At 51.5% G+C, this 21,092-nt stretch overlaps 1 long non-coding RNA gene across 1 annotated transcript; it reads right to left on the bottom strand.

Moving 5' to 3' along the window:
* Positions 1-517: 517 nt before the first annotated feature.
* LOC134479035 (uncharacterized) lies at positions 518-16,795 on the bottom strand. The gene is made up of 3 exons (XR_010051988.1): positions 16,316-16,795; positions 2,751-2,846; positions 518-984 (listed from the first exon to the last, which is right to left on the bottom strand). It is a non-coding gene; the product is annotated as an uncharacterized LOC134479035 (long non-coding RNA).
* Between the last annotated feature and the right edge of the window lie 4,297 nt (positions 16,796-21,092).

Genomic DNA, 21,092 nt, shown 5'->3' on the forward strand with positions numbered 1-21,092 from the left:
GTAAAAAGCTGTAGTTCCTTAGGAGCAGGAAGGGAGAAAGATTAACTGTAGGATTTTGTGATAGTGTACCCAGGGTCCTTCCTTGAGGAGATATCACTTCCCTGTTATTCATGGGCTCCATAAACTGGCTCGAGTCTAGGAATAGGTTGAGGAGCTGTGGCTGGTGCTGTCTTTCAGATACTGTCGTTCTACTGTCCCAAGACCTTGCTTCTTCCACTGATGAAGTAAGGCTCTGAACACGTTCTGTCTGCATCTCTTTTAGGAACACTGAGGATCTTTCAGACCAAAACCACACTCACCTTACTTTGGCAGTTGAATGATAGCACTTGGTTCTGCCATTGTGGGGTCCAATTATCACCCGAGTTAGGGCTCCACTGTAAGCCATAGCTATGGAGGGGGTCAATAGCAGAAGACTGCAAGGGCACTACCCCTCCCAAGTCGGACTCCCCAAGTACTGGTTACAACACGTGTCTTGGTTTCACTTCCTATTGCTGTGACAAATCACCCTGACCAAAAATTTCTGAGAGAAAAGGGATTTATTTCAGCTCATGGTTCAGGGATACAGTCCATCATGGCAGAGAAGTTGAGGCAGCAGGAGCTTTACATCAGCCATTGGGAAGCAGAGAGGGATGGATGCATCCTGTTGCCCAGCTCCCTCTCTCCATTTATACAGTCCAGGATCACAGAATTCAGGGAATGGTTCCACCCACAGTGGGCAGGTCTCTCCTCCTCAGTTCACAGAGTTAAGGTAATTCCCCACATGCATGCTCAGAGACACATCTGGGTGATTCTAGACTCTGTAAAGTTGACAATTAACCCACACAATACATCTGGATCCTGGTGTGTAGAGTATGTCTTACTGGGTGAATCTCACTCCAGCTTTGGTCCTTGGCACATCAGACATTTCCAGCTCAGTCACAGAGGGGCATCTCAATCCACACTTCTGCCAACCAGGTCAATTGATGATTAGTTCTGGTTACTTCCCTATTGGGCCAAAACATCATGACCAAGACAACTTAAAAAGAAAAGAGTTTAAGTTGGGGGCTCACAGTTCCAGGGGGTTAGACCATCGTGGCAGGAATATGGGAGCAGGTAGGTAGACATGACACTGGAAAAGTTGGAGAGGTAGCTAAGAATTCACATCTGTTCCAAAACGAGAGAGAGAGAGAGAGAGAGAGAGAGAGAGAGAGAGAGAGAGAGGGAACTTGGAATGGTGTGGCCTTTTGAGACCTTAAAGCCCACCCTCAGTGACACAGCTCCAATAAGGCCACACCTCCTAATCCTTCTCAAATAGTTCCAGTAACTGTGGACCAAGCATTCAAACATATAAGTCCCTGTGGGCCATTCTCATTCAAACCACCACAGTATCATCTTTAACTTCATGAGCTGGGACATTAAACCCAGAATCTCTGCTTAATGGGCTCATATAATCAATTCAGCCTAATCTGAATTTATATTTCTCTACCATTAACCCCTGACCTTAAAACCCCTACCCCCGGCATTCTCCAGGCCTCTGCTTATATAAAACCTAAGTTCTTTAGGCCTATAGCACACTTCCTCTGCATCCCACGATGTCCCTCACCTCTAGGGGCCTGCTGTAGATTCTGGCTGTAGCTCCAGAGGCAAAGGTGAGGGGATGGGCAAGCCCACTGGGGCATCACATTGTCTTGATGGGACCCGCACTGGTGACGGTCAGTACTACAGGGTGGTGATGCCACTGGGCTTGGGGATACCATGTCCCTGAGAGAACAGACCCAACAGAACTTAGGAATCCAGTGTCCACAATCTCCTACAGAGTTTCTCCTTAAATGAAGGGATCCTGTTCTCCCTGCATCACCGCCCTCACTTTAAGTACAGCAGCCTTCATCACTAAAGCTTAACAGGCACTCTAGCACAGCAAGGGTGTGAGAGGTCTGGTCTGCCGTCTGGTGTTCATTCGACAGCCTCAGCCCTGTAGCTGCAGGAGGGAAGTTTCTCCTTCAGGGCACACTGCCAAGTCCTTAGGTTGTTTATACACACGTGGGGCTGGGAAATGGACTCCCTGAGCTCATTCTTTTTCTTTATTACTCCGTCCAGCAATGCTAGGAACAGCAGCCAGAGTCATTATATCCCTTAGTTTTTCAAAATTGTTCAAAGCATCATGGACAGAGTTGGTAATTCCTCACTTCAGGCAAGTGGTGAGCCAGGACCACAAAGGCATCGTAACCTCTAGGATGAGAGATGGGCGCCACCTGGGCTGGGCTTAAAGCAGTTAGGCATATGAGCTAGCACTGGGGATGTGGCTCCTTTGGTGAAGTGCTTGCCTAGCACACACGAGGCTCTGGATTCCACCCCCAGCTTCATGTAAACCAGGTATAGTGGTGCACACCTGTAATCCCAGGGCTCTGGAAGCAGGAGGATCAGAAGTTCAAGGTCATCTCCAGCCATATACAGTTCTAGGCCAGCCTGGATTCTCATTCTCTCTCTCTCTCTCTCTCTCTCTCTCTCTCTCTCTCTCTCTCTCTCTCTCTCTCTCTCTCCCTGTGTGTGTGTGTGTGTGTGTGTGTGTGTGTGTGTGTGTGCGTGTAGTAATAGCAACTTCTCACTGTGAGTGTAGGTGGAACTCAAGAAGACGTTCTTGCAGGTTCCCCGCTTGTCAGGTCACATCACAGAAGATGTATGACGTCAGAGGCAGTGCTAACCTCCAGGCTGGAGATCTCCAGGAACTAGGGATGGGGTCCTAGACCTATAGGAAGAGCAGACGTTCTTACACGTTCCAAGTGTCCCTTCCAGACTTCTGCACAGCGGTCTCCTGTTCAGACAGTGGACGTTGAGCTGGAACATCTAGAGCGGTGGAGTCTCCATCCCTGTGAAAAGCGACAAGTTCACTCCTGACTCCCAGGAAATCGTCTTGTCTTTCCCACTTAGTGACAGAACCAGCCAGAATGCCAGGAGAAGTCCTCTGCTGTGCCTCTCTCAATGAAGTAAAGATCAGCAAAGACAGGAGACCAACGAAGCATTACAGAGTTAGCTGTGAAGGGCGCCATCACTGTCTGTTTCCTACATACACTCTCTCCAAACATTGCCTGTCCTCTCACGGGTCTGCTTCAGCAAAACATCACATGGCACAACCAGACATTTCCACTTGGGGCACTTTCGTGGCGCTATTGGAATCCAGGATACGAAGATGAGGAGAATATGGGAGCCAAAGCCATGATCAGTACTCCCTGGCCATGATTTCCTGAGAATCTGCCTTCCCAGGTGGAACTAACTCTTGGGAGTCCAAGGATTCTAAAACCAAACCTGGCTGCCCCTGAAGCCTTGTTCTGAAGCTGCAAGGGTAGCGGAATGAGACACAGCTTATGACACAGTGTGCTAGATTGATTTATAACTTTAAATCTTTTCAGCAGATGGTGTGTGGGCATCTATCTGTGTTCTTGCTCTAGACCCTTCAGAGGTCAAGAATGATACAGATCACCTGCTGTGTGTGGACTGCATGCTGTACCCTGGGAGCCATGGGGGAAGAAGCTGCCACCTGGCAGGTGACAGCAGCCACTTTCTCTTTCAGTTGTCAGGAATCAGAGGCCCCCCTGTGACTGTGCTCTCTCATGGGACCAGCCAGTGCCCACCCTGTCTGGGGATCACTTTCCTGTGCCCAAATCATGCTCTACCTCAGTGTGCTCTGTGGCAAGTTTGAGAAGTGCGAGCCCTCAGAGGTGTGACTGGGGAGATAGCGGTCTCGGGGCTGGGGCTGCACAGTTCCGCTGTGTCCTCACTGTCTAGATTGAACCCAGGTTGGTTCCTCACAACAACCCTGCAAAGTAGCACCATCCTTCTCTCTTCTCTCAGTTGGAGGTTCACAGAGTCCATGCCCTACGTCACAAGGTGCCCATAAGTCTGTGGCTTCAGCCTCTGGTGCTTAGATCGCAGCCCCTTCAGGAGTCAGCTGTGTGTCGCAAGCACACGGCAAAACACAGGTTCAGAGACTGGCGACAGGGGCTGGGTCAGCCAGGGGAGGTGTCTGTTACTCCTGTGCACTTGGACCTTTTAATGTTCAGTCTGGATCCGAGAACCCTGTATGATAGACATAAGGTTAGGCAGGACTGCACTGGCCTTGTAGGTTACCGAGAGTTGTAAATGTCGGGCGAGCCCTGCCCTGCTCTGCCTCCCCAGCCTTGGAAGGGCGTTTGTGTCTAGATTCACACCTTGCCTCCTGGCTCTGCCTTGGCCACCTTGGATCATCCTGGCACTCTGCAGATCTATTTATTTCTCTCTGTAAAATGACTCTTTAGAGGACAGGACCACTGTACATGAGTGTAATGGACATGTTCAGAGGTCCCAGCCTACCCAGGGTGGGCTATACACCTCACCAACCTCATCCTGCTCAGATGCTAGACAACAACTTTGTTTCTGTGGAAATCTTGAGCCCTGGATCCACTTGAGCCAAATATGGAACTCATAGCAATCACCACCCCCCGGCTGCTGCCTTCATTGGTTGCAAACGGGCAGTTTTTCTGGGTCCTTCTAGGTGAGCCTCATTTGGAAACACTGATCTCCCGTAGTGACACGTGCTGGGAGGTTAATTCAAATTTAACTGCGGTGGGAATCTCCCACTAGGAAACTGTACTCTCAGGCCTTCAGGAAAGGAAGCTCTCTGGGCTGAGCGGAATAGATGACACCATGGAAGATGGGGGCTGTTGAACAGGGGAGAAGCCCTGCATATAAGAGGTGATCTCCTATGGCCAGGGCCAACCTTGAGAGGATCGCGCAGACTCCTTGATGTAACATCCTATATAGGGTCTGACCAGACAGCTGAGGGATACTGGAGAATCCTCCCATGCAGCGTCGATTCTCCTCCCCATCTTTCTCAACAAAGATCTAACAGCCGTCTCTTTCCTAGGGCACCATGTTGGCAATGAGAATCAGAAGTAAAAAGAATCTGATGTCTCTGAGCTACTTGCAGTTTTGATGGGACAGTGGATGTCAGAAAAGAAGGACTCCTATTGTGGGAGACGATTCTATGGTGTCCAGGAGGTGTTTGTCCCAGATGGATGATTCCAGGGTAGGATTTGGAGGGTGATCCTCAAGAAAACAGTAGGCAGGGAGCGAAGTGTGATGCCAGGGAGAAAAGCCAAGAGAGGAAGCAACCCTGACGTGTACCACAGAGGGCAAAAACCATCCCCCGGAGGTGCCTAAAAGTGTACAGGTCACATTCACTCACTTGGAAGGCAGAGGGTCTGAGGTCTTTTCCCCACAGGCTTCCAGCATCTCTATCTTCCTAGGTGAAGGGCCTCTAGATGTGTGCCACAGTGTACAATTGGACATCAGCAACTGCTCACAGCTAAGCGTGTACCCAGGTGCCAGAGAAAACCTTGGGTTGAGAGGGCTTAGAAGAGGGAGGCTGTAAAGTGTGCTCGAATGTGCTGCTGCTGTACAAGTTGGGATGGGTCCAGAGGACATTGAGTGAGGTAGCAGCTGCCTCTGCTACACTATTCTAAAAAGAGGTGGCTGGCCTAAAAAACCCACCTGGGAGAAGAAACAGACATGTGCTATGGGGTTGGGGGTGGGAGTGGGGACAGGAAGTGGCTCCTACTGTTAGTGGAAAGAGGGTGGAGTGGGGAAGAGAGGGGAGCAGGAGAGGAGAAACAAGGGTCAGTAGCAGTTGTCGATGGACAAGGATGCTGGGGCTCAAGAGGTTGGGGAGTTAAAGGAACGGGCTCATTCTGAGGTCAAAGGTGGGATGTCATAGAGAAGTGTTGGATGCTGAAACTGGACCCAATACAGAGATAGAAAGGTAGGGTAGGGGTTAATGCTCAACAGTCTTGGAGATAGAGGAACAGCCCAGCGGGAAGTCAGAGGCCTGGGTTCTCACCAGAGGAGGGACCCAGGCCAGATCAGGAACCAAGAGAGAGCATCCAGTGGCCTCAGTTTCTCCAGCTCTGAAGGAGCAAAGGCTACATACAGTGACAGGCTGGGCTAGGATGCAGGGCCCAGGAGGGAAGAGATCTAAAATTAACCTGAGGAGAAAGAAGAGGTAAAAGGTAGGCTAAGTGACATTGGTGTCTGCTGAGGGTGGCCCTCCAGCCTAAGGACAACATTGGTATCAGCTGAGGTTGGTCCTCGAGCCCTAGTGACAACATTGGTGTCAGTTGAGGTTGGTCCTCGAGCCCTAGTGACAACATTGGTGTCAGTTGAGGGTGGTCCTCAAGCCTAGGGACAACATTGGTATCAGCTGAGGGTGACCCTCGAGTCCTAGTGACAATGTTCCCTGATGGGTGCTGACATGGAGGGTAAAAGGAACATTTATTCACCAGATGTGATTGTCATCTCTGGGGCTTTCTGCTGAATAAGCTCATCCTTTCTAGTTCTTTCTGAACTCTGGCTGGCTGGTTCAACCCAGCTGTTCTGGCTAAAATTTCTTCTCAGAGCTGACTGATTCAAACTGGCTTCTTTTGGCTTCTCACTGAATTGCTCTGCTTGGAAAAACTGTCTCTGAAATCCATGAACTGAATTGCACTGATTTCATGAACTGAACTCCATAGAACTTCACTGAACTTAACTGAACTCCATTGCATTGCTGAACTTTGCTGAATTGCCCTCCCCCAACTCACTCTGTCCTGCTTGCCTCTCCTGTCTGTCTATTCTCCTGAGAGTTGGGCATACCCTATCTCTGACCCACTCTGCCAAATCTTTCTCTGATTCATCACTTTGTCTACCCCTCAATTAGGCGTCACTTTCAAACATGGCTACTCCCTTCTACAAACTAACCTTACATTCACCATTAGGGATTACAGGTATATACTAAGGGTATGTTTGTACTTCAGTTAGAAGGATTAAATGTGTGTCATTCCAGCCAGATCACATGGACCTAGAAGATCTTTGGAAGTGAGCCCTTGCTACAACTGTCATCTTGCTAGATTAAAATTCCTCTACAATGGAGGACCCAGAAGTTGTATTGGTTCTTGAGTGAGTTTGACAGGGCTCAAGGGAAACCAGAATACTAGCCCCATGTGAACAGTGTTCATGATCAGGGTATACAAAATTCATGTGTCAACACCTAGCACCCAACAGGTAAATGGCGGTGTGTCTTTGATGTCAGGCTCTGGGACCCCTGTCCTCACCTCCATCACTGTATGACTCCCTGGGCACTCCACATGTTATTCCAAGCCTCTTTACACAGAGCACATAAGCTGGGTCTGGAGCCAGGGAACAAATATTTACAGGACGAACACAGGAGGGAGGAGACAGAGAACAGACAGGAAGTATCCCAAGCCTCTGTCCCATCCTCACAAGTATGAGCAGACTGGACCACCATACAGTTGGCTAACAACACAGTATGGAATGCTTAAAGGAGAAGAGAGACCAGGAAGCCTTGGCCACCTCCCACACCAGGATGGGGCCACCTGGGATGAGAACAGAGGGTCTCAGGAGTCAGTGACCCGCACTTACCAGCAACCTACTGTGCTTGGTTCATTCATACTTCCAGAACCTCTGTCACATGTCCTACAGGAGCCACCCTGTGAAGCCTTGGCTGCTTGTGCCCCAGCTCTGCCGGTGGGCGAGAGGCCTTGCACTCTAGATTTCTTTTGATGGTTTTTAGTCTCACAGAGGAGCTATTCTGAACACTTTGCCCTGAATATCTCTGTGTTCTCTCTCTCTCTCTCTCTCTCTCTCTCTCTCTCCCTCTCTCTCTCTCTCTCTCTCTCTCTCTCTCTCTCTCTCTCTCTCTCTTCCTCTTATTCTCCCCTCAAGCCAATGTGTCAGTACAGTATGTCCCCTTACACATGGACCATCAAGTAGTGTTCCAATACATGTAACCACCTTGCTGGCCTCTGTATCTGCTGCCCAGCATGGCTGAACTGTTCGAGACTTGGTCTTGTGTGACTCTGTCCAATGAGGCTCATTAGTAGGTAGACACATAGGACTAAGAAGCACGACCGTGTGATCCAGCCTTGGGGCTCATAGCTGTGGCCCCTAGAATGCTAGTTACCTGGCAAAGTCCATGTCTCCTTTTCATTAAAAGAGCACAAGGAGGCTGATCGCCAAATGTTAGAAGCTTAGGCAGGACCTGGCTGCAGGTTCTCACAGAGGAGTCCCCCACCCTATCCAGTTTTGTCTGCCAGCTTAGAGAGTCCAGATCACAGCAACACAGACTGGAGGGGTTAACATTACCCAGTGTCTGTAAAACCACCATCCCAGGGAGGGAGAGGTTACAGCCCCAGGAGCCCCTCCCCAGACTTCCTGCAACTCTGAACTAACAGGAGGTAATTAAATGGTCCATAGTTTTCCTTCACTTGCTTCAGTAAATGTCGCCTATGAAACCAACAGGCATTTTCCGTACTTAATGCATGATAACTAGTCTCATAAATCCAAATTATCCCTGTAAATCTAAATTAAATGCCCAGGTTTAATGTATTCGGGACGCCTAATTAATAAAGTGCCGGCCATGACCATCGCCAACCTGCTCGCTCCGTACCCTTGTTTTCAGCAGGGGGCGTTTCTGAGCTGTGTTTGGGTCTGAGGGGGGAAGCTTCTCACTGCTCATGTTCAAGGTTAAACCCACCACACAGCTTTCAAGATTCCTGGGAGGCCTCTGCACTTCATCCCCTCTTTTTTCTGTCAATGACCACTCCATCTCCTCAAGGGTCTGTCTGGGCCATAGGGACCTTCTCAGTCCTGCAAATGTGTCCTGTTCCCTCTGACCCTCCTAGAACTTAGCTCCTGATGGCTTATCTGCCTCCTGAGTTCCATCCAGATGTGAGGCTTGAAGCTGTAGTAGCCACTTCAGGACCACGAGGCTATAAACCTGAGGACAGGAAGCCATGCCTGTTGAAGACGTCAGGAAAGAATGCACCTGGCTCTTGTTCGGTGTCGCAGACCCCTAACCCACAGCCAAGAATTGCCACTTCTGGACCGTTTTGCAGCAAGAAAAACAAAACAAGTCAAAACACAAGTGTGTGCACACATATACACATAAGCACACATACACACAACCACACACATGAACACACACAGCACAGAGAGAGAGAGAGAGAGAGAGAGAGAGAGAGAGAGAGAGAGAGAGAGAGAGAGAGAAAGAAAGAACCAGCCGGAACAGCCAAAGAGTTGCAGCTCTCTCAGTGGGAGCCGGAGCAAGGGGGGCTGCCGGGCATCTTCCGGCCCCAGCCACTAGGAGCCAAGGTCAGGGCCACCAAGCAGGAAGTGGCTGCAGTAGGCTCAAGCAGCTTCCAGCTACAAAAGCTTCAGGAAAGAAAAGTCTTCCCTGAAGTGTTACAGCTCGATAAGACAGGTACTCTCAGATGGCCTCTGGTGAAATTACTTGTGCACTTTAGTCCTTGTGGATAGGGTTTTATATTCATTTGGGAGTGGGTTGGGGTCTAAAGGCAGATGCTTTCTATTGCCTTGGTCTGAGAGGTTAGGGATGCCCCCATCTGCATGTGGAGGGGCTTTGGGTGTTACTACTACACAACTGATTGTCACAGTCCTCTCCATGGGGTGACATGGTCATGTGTTCCAGGACAGGAACCTGATTGGGAGTAGATTTAAACACGTAACACTCTCAATTATGAGAATTGCTAGCGTTCCTGAATCTGCTCAACCTTACCATGTTTTCTGTCTGGTGGCACAGGCACTGCCCGACAAACACATACACACACACACAAACACACGAACACACACAAGAATATACACACACAATCACACATACACACACATGAATACACACACATGAACACACATGCACACACACACATGAACACACACAAGAATATACACACACAATCACACATACACACACATGAATACACACATAAATACACACACATGTATACACATGCACACATATTCACACACACACACACACATACACATACACACACACACCCTCTACATTTTCAAGCCACTATTTGCCAGTCTCTGTCTTTCGTAGTCAGAACTGAATTCAAGTCCCAACTGATCATCTGAGAGACCTTGGGTTAGGCATGAGCCTATCCTAGCTTTCTGCTTGCAAGCAAGGGGGTACGGTAAAGAAACGGCACACACGATCACTCCATTATTAGGGTGGAAGGTTTTATTGTGAAGAAGATAGAATAGCCAGAGGCATCTGTGGGAGTCTGCTATGGCTACCTCTCAGGGACAGAGAGAAGACTGGAGAGGAAAAGCAGGGAGAGGTGCAGACTGGCAATCGGCAGGGCTGCAGGAGCTGAAAAGCTAGCAAGAGTGGTGGGAGAGTCCTGCCGGTAACGAGGGGATACACTGCAGCGGGAGGAGGATGAGTTAGCTGGAACAGCCTGGGAGCTAGCATGGGCTCTGATCTATTGGAGGCTTGTCTGAATTAATAGAGAACTAGATACTCTCCGGAGATTGGGGGTGGGCTGGGCTGTAGGAGCGGATAAGAAAGTAATGGCTTTTCCTTGCAAACAGAAACCCACTTTACAAGGTTTCTGAGGAGTGCTGAGTGTTTACTGGGTCAGAATTCAGCCTGAGCTGAGCCCAAATTGTCATTTTGGGGGGCTAAGACAGGACACTCTCTAGTTCTCATACTGGGGTATCCTCATCTATCTGTGTGGAACTCATGGTCTAACCCACTGAAAAGATGGGAGGTGCTTGTGGGAGGGTTGAACAGGGCAGAAGGACCTGCAAGGGGTCCCTGGGTCCCCCTTGGAAAATGCATAGCCTGGGCAAGTTTCCTATCTCCCCAAGTACGGCCTCTGGCTCTATGAACTGTAAAGGGGAAACAGCTGCCTCAGGCAAGTCCAAGACAAAAAGAGAGTATTTATCCAGAGCTGACCCCGTGCTAACATCACGCAAGCCTTTTGCGTGAACTGTGGCTGTCGATTCTTCTCCGGCTCCAGTAGGAACAATTGTCCTAACGCACACCATCTTGCCGATGTAAGAACCTGGCCCTCCCAGGTGCGACAGTTCATACCTTATCCAGGCAGTCGGGAGGCAGAGACAGGTCAGTCTCTGCGAGTGAGCCAAGGTTACAAAGCCTGATCCTGGGTTAAAAAACAGAACCTGGCACAAAAAGGTGGTGTGGATGGTCTGAGACCCATGGCTAGTGTTTGGCCAACACCATATGTGAAGCAGTCAGTTAAGGAACAGAGCCCACCAGGCCACAGTGGCTGGCCATGTGGAAGGTGAATGCTTAGGCTGTAGCCTCTGGATGGATGGATGAGTCCACAGGTAAGGAGTGTAAGCACTTACCTTCTCCCACCGTCACCCGTGAGGAAGCCCGGGAGACCGGCAGCAGTGGGGTTCCTGTGTCTAACTCCCAGCAACCCCTCACACTCCTCAGCGCAGAATCTCCACCAGGCTCTGGGGCCCCACAGCACGCGTCGTGTGGCAGATGCTCTCCTGGCTCCCTCTGCTAATTCATTTGCTCCCATGTTAACTTTTATTACTTATTGATTTTCCTCCGGCCTCCCTTGGCTATCTCCATGTTTATCTGCTTAGCTTAGTGGAAGGCACTCAATGGGAGAGGTAGACTGTGGTATTCTGTGACTGTGGATGGGCACCCATACTAATGGGGACCAGAGCCTTGGCGGGGGAAGTCACCCATCACTCTAACTCCCTGCTGAGCTATGGAAGCCCAAGGGGTGGGGCTCGCATCTGCTCCCATAGAAGGTACCAGCAGTGAGCTCGGCCTCTGCAAGATGCTTGGTGAGGACCCTGGGTCTGGAGCAAGAACAGGGTAGGCAGCATCCTGGGGTGGGGTGGGGTGGGGACGCTGAGTCAGGTCTTAGGTGAGGAGATGGAAGGGAGGGAGGTCTTGGCAGTGGTCACACGGCAAAGATGATGGTCTACGAGACAAGGAGAACATCAGAGGCTAATCCTCATAGGAGGCTGGGATGCCCTGTACGGACCACAATGCCCTGTGGGGGGTGGGGCGGGTACAGAACAACAATCTGCCGTCTTCACATGCAGAAGACCAACATTTTGTGAACGGAAAGAGTTGGAGCCGAAGGGAGATTGGGAAGAAAGAAATGTCAGTCTCCCAGCCCACCCAGGAGGTGTCTTTGGGTGCTCTGGAAGACTGTGAACCGATCCAGGTCAACAATGGTGGCAACAGAGAGGAAAAGAACTTCAGCCGAAGGTAGAAACCAATCATGGAAGCAGCGTCTTCCCGCTGTGGAGAAGCACCGCCATGAAGAAGCCAGCAGTACACTGTGTGGGACCCTTGCAGGCCAGGTCCTGAGCTTCCACACAAAGGGTAAGTCGCTGCCTCACCCTAGATGGAAGTTCGTTACAGATGTGGGACACAGTCGGGCAGATCCACATCTGCATGAAGTCTGAGCCACTGTGGGTCTCTGAAGCGCTAGGACCGTGTGATGGGGAAAGGCTGGGCTTTTCTACAGGGTGCCACCTGCTCCCTCCTCTGCGAAGGCATTATTGAAAGCCCGGGGAAGGTGGGTGTGGCTTGGGTTTGGGGGAAGATTAGCTAGAGCTTGATCATTGACAATTTGCTCTTCAGAGTGGCCTGAAGCCATGACGTCACAAATCAAAATATAAAACGTCTACACACCGGAGAGCAGGACCAGCAGAGTGTGAGAGCAATGCGTGGAGTGGGGGTGAAATATTCTCAAGTTGTGTCTGATGTGGATTAATTTCCACAACAGGTAATGACCCCTTAGAATGTAAAAACAACAACAAAGGATTTCAGGTGTTGCAAAAGGGAACTCTTCAAGAAACACATTTCTAAAGGAGACAGAACAGTCTGGTTTCCAGCTTTCTGGACACCCTTGGACAAACCCCTCCCCCTTTCTAGTGCAGATCTTGTCCTCATCCTTTCAATAAGAAAACCAATGGTAGCCCCCTCCCCAAGTGGTGAGAATCGATGTCTCTGGCACTCCCAGGGCTTGCCCTGTGGGTGCTGATAACTAAAACCAGTGACTACTGGGATTGTCCTTCATACCCTGTGTCCCTCCTGGAATGATGTTTTAATTATCAACCTGACACTGTAAGGAATCCCCTGGGTAGAGTATTAGTGAAGGATTGTCTAGACCAGATTGGTCTGAGGCTGAGTTGGGGTTGCCAGATAGAAGACTCAGTCCACTATGGGTGGCATCATTCCCTAAGCAGGGGACCCTGAATTATATGAGTGAGCAGAGTCAGCTGAACACTAGCCAGCAGGCATGAAATTATCTCTCTGTTCTCAGCTGTGTGTGCACTGTGACCAGCTCCATGGGGACTTTCCTGCAATGGTGAACCTGGAACTGAGAGCCAAATAAACCCTCTCTCTCCTAAGTTGCTTTTGCCAGGGTATTTTACCATGGCAACAGGAATGAAACTAAGCCAATATGCAAGCCAGACACAGTCACCCTTCCTTCTTCCTTCCTTCCTCCTCCTGAGGCAGCTAAGTATTCCCCAAATACATTTGTATGAAGTTCTAGGATTTCTCCTCCCTGGCTTGTACCAAAGGAAAGAAACCAAGTCACAAACCTAGGTGAGGAAATTTCCAGAAGGAGGGCATGATCTAAGAGTCAGATGTATAAAGAAGTCTGATGCCACAGGAACAGAGGTTCTTTGTAACCTTGTCCCAACAGAGACCAGAGTATGGCAGCAAGAAGAGACATGGGGGTCAGTGGTTGGCTTGGGAAGGATCACTCCTCCCCATGGAGGGGCCCCAGAATTCAAGAGATTGTGGTCTTGATTTTATTTTTCACTAAAGGCTGTGACTCTCCCATTGTGGAGGTGACAGGGTGCTGAGGGGCAGACCAGTGAGCAGGGTGGAGAGTCCTGAGCAGAGTGAGGCTGGCTCTGAAGGACAGATGTGCTTTTCCCATCTGGGGCAGGTTGGTGGGCGTGGGGATCCAGGTGGTACATCTCAGAAGCCATCTAGAAGGTCCACAGGTACCAGAATGGGTTTAGCCATGATGGTATTCATTGGATGCTCTGAGGCACAGATCCTCTGTGATGATGTTCTCTTAGGTCATGCCAAGTGCAAGGATCAGCTGTCCCTCTTTCAGGTACCCCCCCCCATCTCACAACACACACACACACGCGCGCGCACATACACAAACACACACACACACACACACACACACACACACACACACACACACACACACCAGGCATCTTGAATTCACCCAAGGAGATCCATGAGGCTACAGGGAAGATCTTCGGCTCTTCTCCACCCTGCCTTTGTTTGCCCATGTCTCTAAGAATGTGGGCCTTTGATTCTGCAGAGCTCCCGACCAACACGCTCCAGTATATCTGCTCTCTACCTGCCTGGGCAAACCTTGCTCTCCCCTAAAGAATTCTAATGTCTGATAAAGTCTTCCCCTCTCTCTGGTTCTAAGCATATTACATCACCGTATTATAAGTGAAGGAAAGGTGCCTCAGAGAGGTTAAGTGACTTGGCTATAGGCCACACAGCGAGGTGAAGGGGGCAGATGCAAGCAGAAGCTCCATCGGGGTACAGAGGTTGAGCCGTTGTGCTCTGCAAACAGGAGACACTTTTGGGGTCTGAGTTTCATCCTGGTTTCATCCTGGTTCCCTTGACCAGCTGGGACAGCACTAGGTCATAAGTCATAGGTCAAAGGTCATAGGTCATCTGATGGGCAAATGAGATGATGCTCTTCAGGCTCTGGCAAGGGTGGACACATACAAAGTGCTCACCTATGTGCTGCCCATGCTGGCCCTGCCTTGCCAGGCCATGCCCAGCTGCTTCTCCCTCCCCTGCCCCCATCTTTCCTTCTCTCCCTCCCAGCCTAAGGCCCTCTTCAAATACACTGTTCTCTCCCTCTTCCTGTCACTTTGATCCTCTGGCAGCAGGTGAGGGGAGGGGGCAGGATGCTGGCGCCTCCACCAGGCTCAGATCTATTGTGTTGAGGGTCTTCTGGTAAGTCCCCTCAGCTTGTCTCAGCTTCCACATCGGCAGGAAGGGGCGGTGCTAAACAGCGCATGTTAACAGGCTGTGAACCAGCATGGTGCCAGAATCTTGACAAGGGAGCCTGTGCCACCCTGCACAGGCTCTGTTCCAGCCAGCCTGCTTTTGCTCTTTGGTCCCAGCACCTTGGAGGAAAACTGTGTTCCCTCCCCTGTCTCTGCACATACAAGCTATTCAGCATTTAGGAAGCCAAGTTAGAAGAAGCAGGGGTTGGAGGCCAATACCCAGTAAGACCCTGTTTCAATATCCTCCCTCCATCAGAAGGAGGTCGTGAAATAATCAGCTTGCTGAAGTGCCCAGCCTGCCTGCTGCATGAGGCTTCTAGCTCAGAACCTGGGATCCGCAGGAAAGGAAGTCACAGCTGTAGCCACACAGTGGGACCCTGTAGAGGAGGAACTTGAACCTGCCCCTCTCAGACACACACACACACTCACTCACCCCTCTCTGTTCTGTGAAGTCTAGACCCAGCTTAGGGCAGGGGTGGGTGGTGGGGGTGGAGGTTGGAGGAGAGGGGTGAGGGAGAAGGGAGATGAGGAGGTGTGCCAGCTTTCAGGCAGCCTGGGACTAGGAGGTCGCTGGACTTGCCTCAGCTCCAGCTGCCAGGCCCTTTACCACTGCCCAGGAGACCCCTCGTTTTCGTGGTTACAATTCCTTCTGAGTCCAGGAGTGGAGCGGGAAGTGATTCATTCTCTCTCCTAGCCAATGTACACAGAGGCACATTATTAATATTTACTCAGGGCTTCTCCAAGGACTACAAGCAGATAACAGATAGCGAAGAAAAGGGAGAGCAAGCGGTCATCGGGTCTGCCACCTGCCTGCATGTGGGCACAGGAACCCGAGAGCGTCCCACCTGGCCCAGCCCAAGAGCAAACAGAGGATTCACCCACTATGCCCCGGGTGAGGTCATGGCAGGAGAGAAAGTGGAATCTGGAAGGTAGAAGATGGAAAAATAGACAAGGGCGGGGCCTTAGGGCCTCTGTCCGCAAATGAGGAACTAATACTAGCCCAGGCAGGTTTGAGGAAGATTCACTAGGCCTGCCCCTAGCTTTGTGCCAGGAGCAGACCCCATAGAAACATCAGCAACCCGTGGGAGTACGGGGGCCGGGGGTGACTCTTTGTGCCTTGCCCTGCCCGGTCTCATTTCCCAATGTGCTTTGCGGCCCAGTATGCTTTGCGGCCAGGGCTCCAGGGCCCCTTACATTAAAAAGCAGGAAACCTAGGCTAATGAAAACCAGGCCTGGAAGGGATCCGTTACTTTGGCACAGGGAAAGGTCTTTTTTCCATCCCTTTGTCAATTGGCTTTCTAGAGCCAGGCATCACCCGCCCTGTTTTCCCTCAGAAGCCCCAACCCCAGATCGTCTCCTAGGCTCAGCAACCCCTACCCCCCATCTGTAGCTCTCTGCATGTGGCTGCCAGGAGCAATGAAGTCCAGATGGCCTTTCCTACCTGGTGGCCGCGTGCTGACAGCTGCCGTTGCTCCATGCAGTCGCCACAGATCCCTGGCTCCTCTTTATGTCCTGGTCTCCGCAGATTCCCGGCTGCCTCTGCCAGAGAGTTTATTAAAGACTTTATTAAATTGCTCTGCCCTGGCCTGCAAACTGTCTCTCTCAGTGATGAAAACTACTGAGACCCAAACAGCCGAGGTAAAGCCTGCGTGCCATGCAGCCCACAAATGATGGACGGGGGCCTTGTGGGTGACTCTTGCTGTTCCTGTCCCTTCTGTGGACTCCAAGCCAGAGGGGTTGGGGGAGGGGAGGACAGGGCACTGAGATGGAGGGCTGCAGGCAGAGGGTACCAGGGATGTAGTCTGGCTGGCGCCAGAGCCTCGAGGCAGGTGAGGACAGTGCGGCCACTCCACGGAATAATGACAGCAGCCAAGGAGGCTCTGGAGGCTCAGCTGAGACTCCCAGACTTGGTCGGCATGAAGTCCTGGAAAAGAGGGAGGTGACACATAGACAAGCAGACTCCAGTTGTGTACTAGGACAAGCAATGGAGTGAAAATTTCTCAGGCTCATTAAAGGGATTCTTAACCTGGGGACAACCGTCAGGAAGGCTTCCTGGAGGAGGGGGCATCTGATCTGGGAAGACTATGGCTCTGGCACTTTGCCTCTGGGAAGAAGAACTTCTGGTCACTCTGGTTGCTCTGGGAAGCAGAGATGGGGCTGGAATTGGTACCAGTTTCAACACAGCACAGCCTGACAACCTCTTCCCCGAGCTGGGCAACTATGTTGCTTTAATGTGATCGTGGGCTCTCTTTGTGCATACATCTCCTTTAGGGGCTAACAGGTGACTGTAAGCAGCTTAACCAAGGTGGGACGAGGTTTCCAGCCCTGTGTGAGGCTGGAGGAGTAAAGACATCAAAGTTGCATAGAGAGATATAAAGGGCAAACAAAGCCCCGGTTCTTCGAGGCCCCCCACCCAGCCCCATGCTCCCTCCAGCGCACATCCCTCCCCCGGAGACCAGAGCCCCCACACCAACTGCGTCCTCTTGAGGAGAGCAACTGACACAGGAAACCCTCATCTGCCTTCAAGCAGGAGCTTCATGGTAGTGACACAGCCAGCGGGCCTTGGACCAGCGAACACCCTGGCAGCACTGAAGGAAGAACCCGTGGAAGCCCAGCCCCATTCGTTCCCCCCAACCCCTCCCTGCCCAGGACTGCTTGCTTCCTCCCACTTGCCTTAACTCATCACTTCTCATTCGTGGTCAGCTCCTGGTCCATGTTCTCTCCTTTGTCTTCCTCCTAACCCCTTCATCACCAATACCACCCATCCCTCAGGCACTGTCTGCTACCCTCTCTTGCTAGCATGCCTGCCCGGCCAGCTACGCCAAGACCCTAGAGGGCCAAGTCCTTCTCCCCAGAAGCACCTAGTCTGGCCAGTGACCAGAGCTAAGATACGGGAGCCAGGTGACCTGACCCTGGACTTTGGGTCTCGGAGGAGGCAATAGAAGAACATGCTGAGAGGAAGTTGGTCTCTGCTGAGACTTGAAGATGCAAGCTGACCACCTGGGAGGCGCTGGGGAGATTATTACGCAGCACCCTTGGGCAGGGAGGGGTCTGGACCCTGGACGGTGGCAGCAGTTCTTTAAAGGAGGGTTTGGGGGTGGGAGAAAAGGAGAGGCTGTAAAAGACAGGAAAGGGGCCTCAGACGATAAGCTTATGGAGAGGGTAGGATAAGGTGGGCCATGCAACTTGTTTAACTCTGAAGGCTCAAGGAGCCTGTCTGTTCAGTGGCAGCTCCTCCATCTCCTTCTACTACTTCTCCATACCGCACCCCCCCCACCCAGTTTCTCCCTTCTCCCTCCTTCCACCTCCCAGCTCCATGCCCTGCCTACAGGCACAACTGCATTTGCAAGAGCCTGCAGCGCCACCTACAGGCTGGAGCTGGTACTGCCCTGGGTATCACCCACCAAGGGGACAAAGCTTAGTCCCCTTCCTTCCCCTCAAACTGAGAACTCTCAGCCCTGGAAGACCCCAGGCTCCACCTTATTGGCCACAGCCTGAGGCCATGCCTCTTCCTGCCCGAGAGGCATCAACGCCAGCTGCCTCTGTTCCCCTGACAACCTCATTACCTGGCGCACCTGCTCCCCTCGGGACCAAGACCAGAAGAATTTAATATACTGCCTTTCCCCTTCAACCAATAACCCAAGCTGCCCAAGAACGCAAGGCCTCTGCTGTCCTGGGAGGGCTCCATCCTGCAGATAGGAGTGAGGGGCTGTCAGCTGAGCCTCCAGAAACCAAGCATCTTACTCGTGTATAACCAGGGAAACCTACCTTGTGCAGACCAGCTTGGGAGGGAACTCAGATGAAAATAAACACCCACTGGGGGTTAGCCGGGCATTATTGAAGTATGTGTCAAGGACGGTGCCAGATTTCAGAACCTAGAGAAGGCACTGGAAGACGGGAGGGAAGGGGACTGCGGTGGTCTGGGGAGAAGAAAATGTTCTGCCTCTCCACAGGGCAGGAGTTGCAGAGAGGATGATGGGAAGGGCGTCTAGGCAGGGAGATGGAGAGCAGGGCATTCTCAAGAGGGAGGCTAGGGCTGTCAAGAGTCAGCGAAGAGCTTAGGCCCTTCAAGGGTCAGGCTGGGAGGGGCTTTGATGCCCCTTTCGTGGGAGGCATGACAGTGGCAGTGATGTCACAGAAGCATCTCTGCAGGGCGGTGTGAGGAATAACCGAGATCCTTTTGTGCTGGCTTGAAGAAATGAGGTGAACAGAGTTAGGGCATCTGCTTTATACAGACAAAGGCAGAGAGGCCATCCCTTGCCCTGGGTCACTGACCCTGGGCTGAGATGTTGATTGGAGTTTCACTCGATACCAGAACAAATGCCTACCATTGTGGGTCCACACTCATTCAGGAATCTGGCATTTCAGTGGTAGCTAATGAGCTGTGGAAAGCCAGAAAGAGGTAATGGGAAAGACTATTTTGGGGCAGTGGTAAGTACCATGAAGAAGACAGAAGGGAGCTCCGGTACTGGGGAAGGGCTGGAAAGGGATATCAGACTCCCTTATGCAAGGCTCATCCTGCAGGGCCCACCTGCTACAACCCCACAGGACCCCCTCACATCCTCTTGCATGCTGCTGGCCCGCAGAAGGTGCTTCCTGATGGCCTATCTCTGGAAAGTTTCCCTACAGTCCTTCTCCCTCTGGGTCAGCAGCCTGCTGCTCCAAACACCGGTTTCTAACACCTTCCACAAGTACAGCTCAAATTAATGGGCCTAGAATAGCAAGAGTTTTGGCTCCCCCAGCCCACCTCCAGGGCCAGGGGGTGGAGACAGGCAGCTCAGACTCTTGGAAATATAGCCTTGACCTGCCGACTTGCTCTGGGGAAAGGAGGAAGTGTTCTGCCTCCCGCTGCTTGGCTTTAAATAACTCCCCGTGTTTCCCATAAAATATTAGACACAGGGAATCTGAAAGCAATCGCCTTAGATCCTGAGACTTAGCACCAGATTATAGACTGGAAGGCTCCAAGCATCATGCTACGTTAGTAATGCAGGACCTCATATTTATGGCATCATTAAATTATGGATTCGGAATTTTAAAAAAACAAGATCTGAGATATCTCAGGACCTTGGGATTTTAGAACTTAAGAGTTGGAGAAACTTCAGCACCAACTTTCTGCTCTATCATTTTCTAGCTGTTATCCCTGGGCCCCGGCTGAATCTTTTCTGTGCCTTGGTTTCCTTTTCTATTAAAGGCTACCTGAGAGGGCTCCTGGGAGGATTGGATTCATAGCCATGTGCAGAGCCAGCACCAGGTATGAGGTAAGCTGTGAGGTGCATGGGTCTCAAGGCTCTTACATCGAGCCTAGTCTACCTCCCTAGTAACCAGGCTTAGCTTGTCCCTCTGTCTCCCAGGTTCTGTGTCAGAGGCCACCCAAGTCAGTCTGTGTTCCCTCCCAGCATGAGGCCTCTCATGACTCAGGTCACAGCCTTCTACCCTAAGGCTCACTGTTTCTCAACATTTTCCGCCTCCCGCGCCTGACTGATTGCTGTCTGGTCCTCTTACCTCACTTCCAGCCCTCCATTCCAGCAGCTCTGGGAAGCAAGTTTTTTTCTTCCACCTGGCCTGGTGGACCTCTCTTCACTTCCTTCCCCTGTTACCTCTGGCCTCCCCCAACTCCCAGCCTTCCTGGCAGCTCTAGTCCTGACTTTGTGGACAGAAACATCGTTTTTTTCTCCAGAGGTGGGAAGAGAACCGGTGTGGCTTACATAGCCACTGGCCAGTGGCAGTGCCTGGGAGTCCTCCCTGCCTGCCGACGCGATCTGCATCTCTCTCCTCTCCACCTCCAGGCTGCTGAGGCCTGGAGAGCTCATAGGACCAGGCTTCTGGAGTCAGGCAGAGGCCAGTAGCAAAAACAGCCAAGGGACTCAGAGCCTCTGAGATGCCTGCCAGGCCTCATGCCTCACCACGGAAGGAAAAGCAAGAAACGGGGCTTTCCTGATGGGAAGAAAGCATGGACTGTAGAGTCTCCAGGAAGGAAGAGACAGCCATGATCCAAATCCCCTCATCAATGCCACACCCACTGTGTGTCTCCATGCCAGGCTCTGGTGAGCTGCGCTTCTGGTAGGCTTCCTTCCATGACTGCCTCCTCCCTCACCCCAGTTTTTCATCAACACCTTCTTCTAAACAAGCCGTCTTTACCCTCCCAGCTCTACTGCCTATGCACCCAGCCCAGCTCACACCACGAACAACTCCTTCCACTATCAAACCATAGATGTGAA

Source organism: Rattus norvegicus, chromosome 5 (genome assembly GCF_036323735.1).
Source record: "Rattus norvegicus strain BN/NHsdMcwi chromosome 5, GRCr8, whole genome shotgun sequence".
In the NCBI taxonomy this organism is placed as follows: domain Eukaryota; kingdom Metazoa; phylum Chordata; class Mammalia; order Rodentia; family Muridae; genus Rattus; species Rattus norvegicus.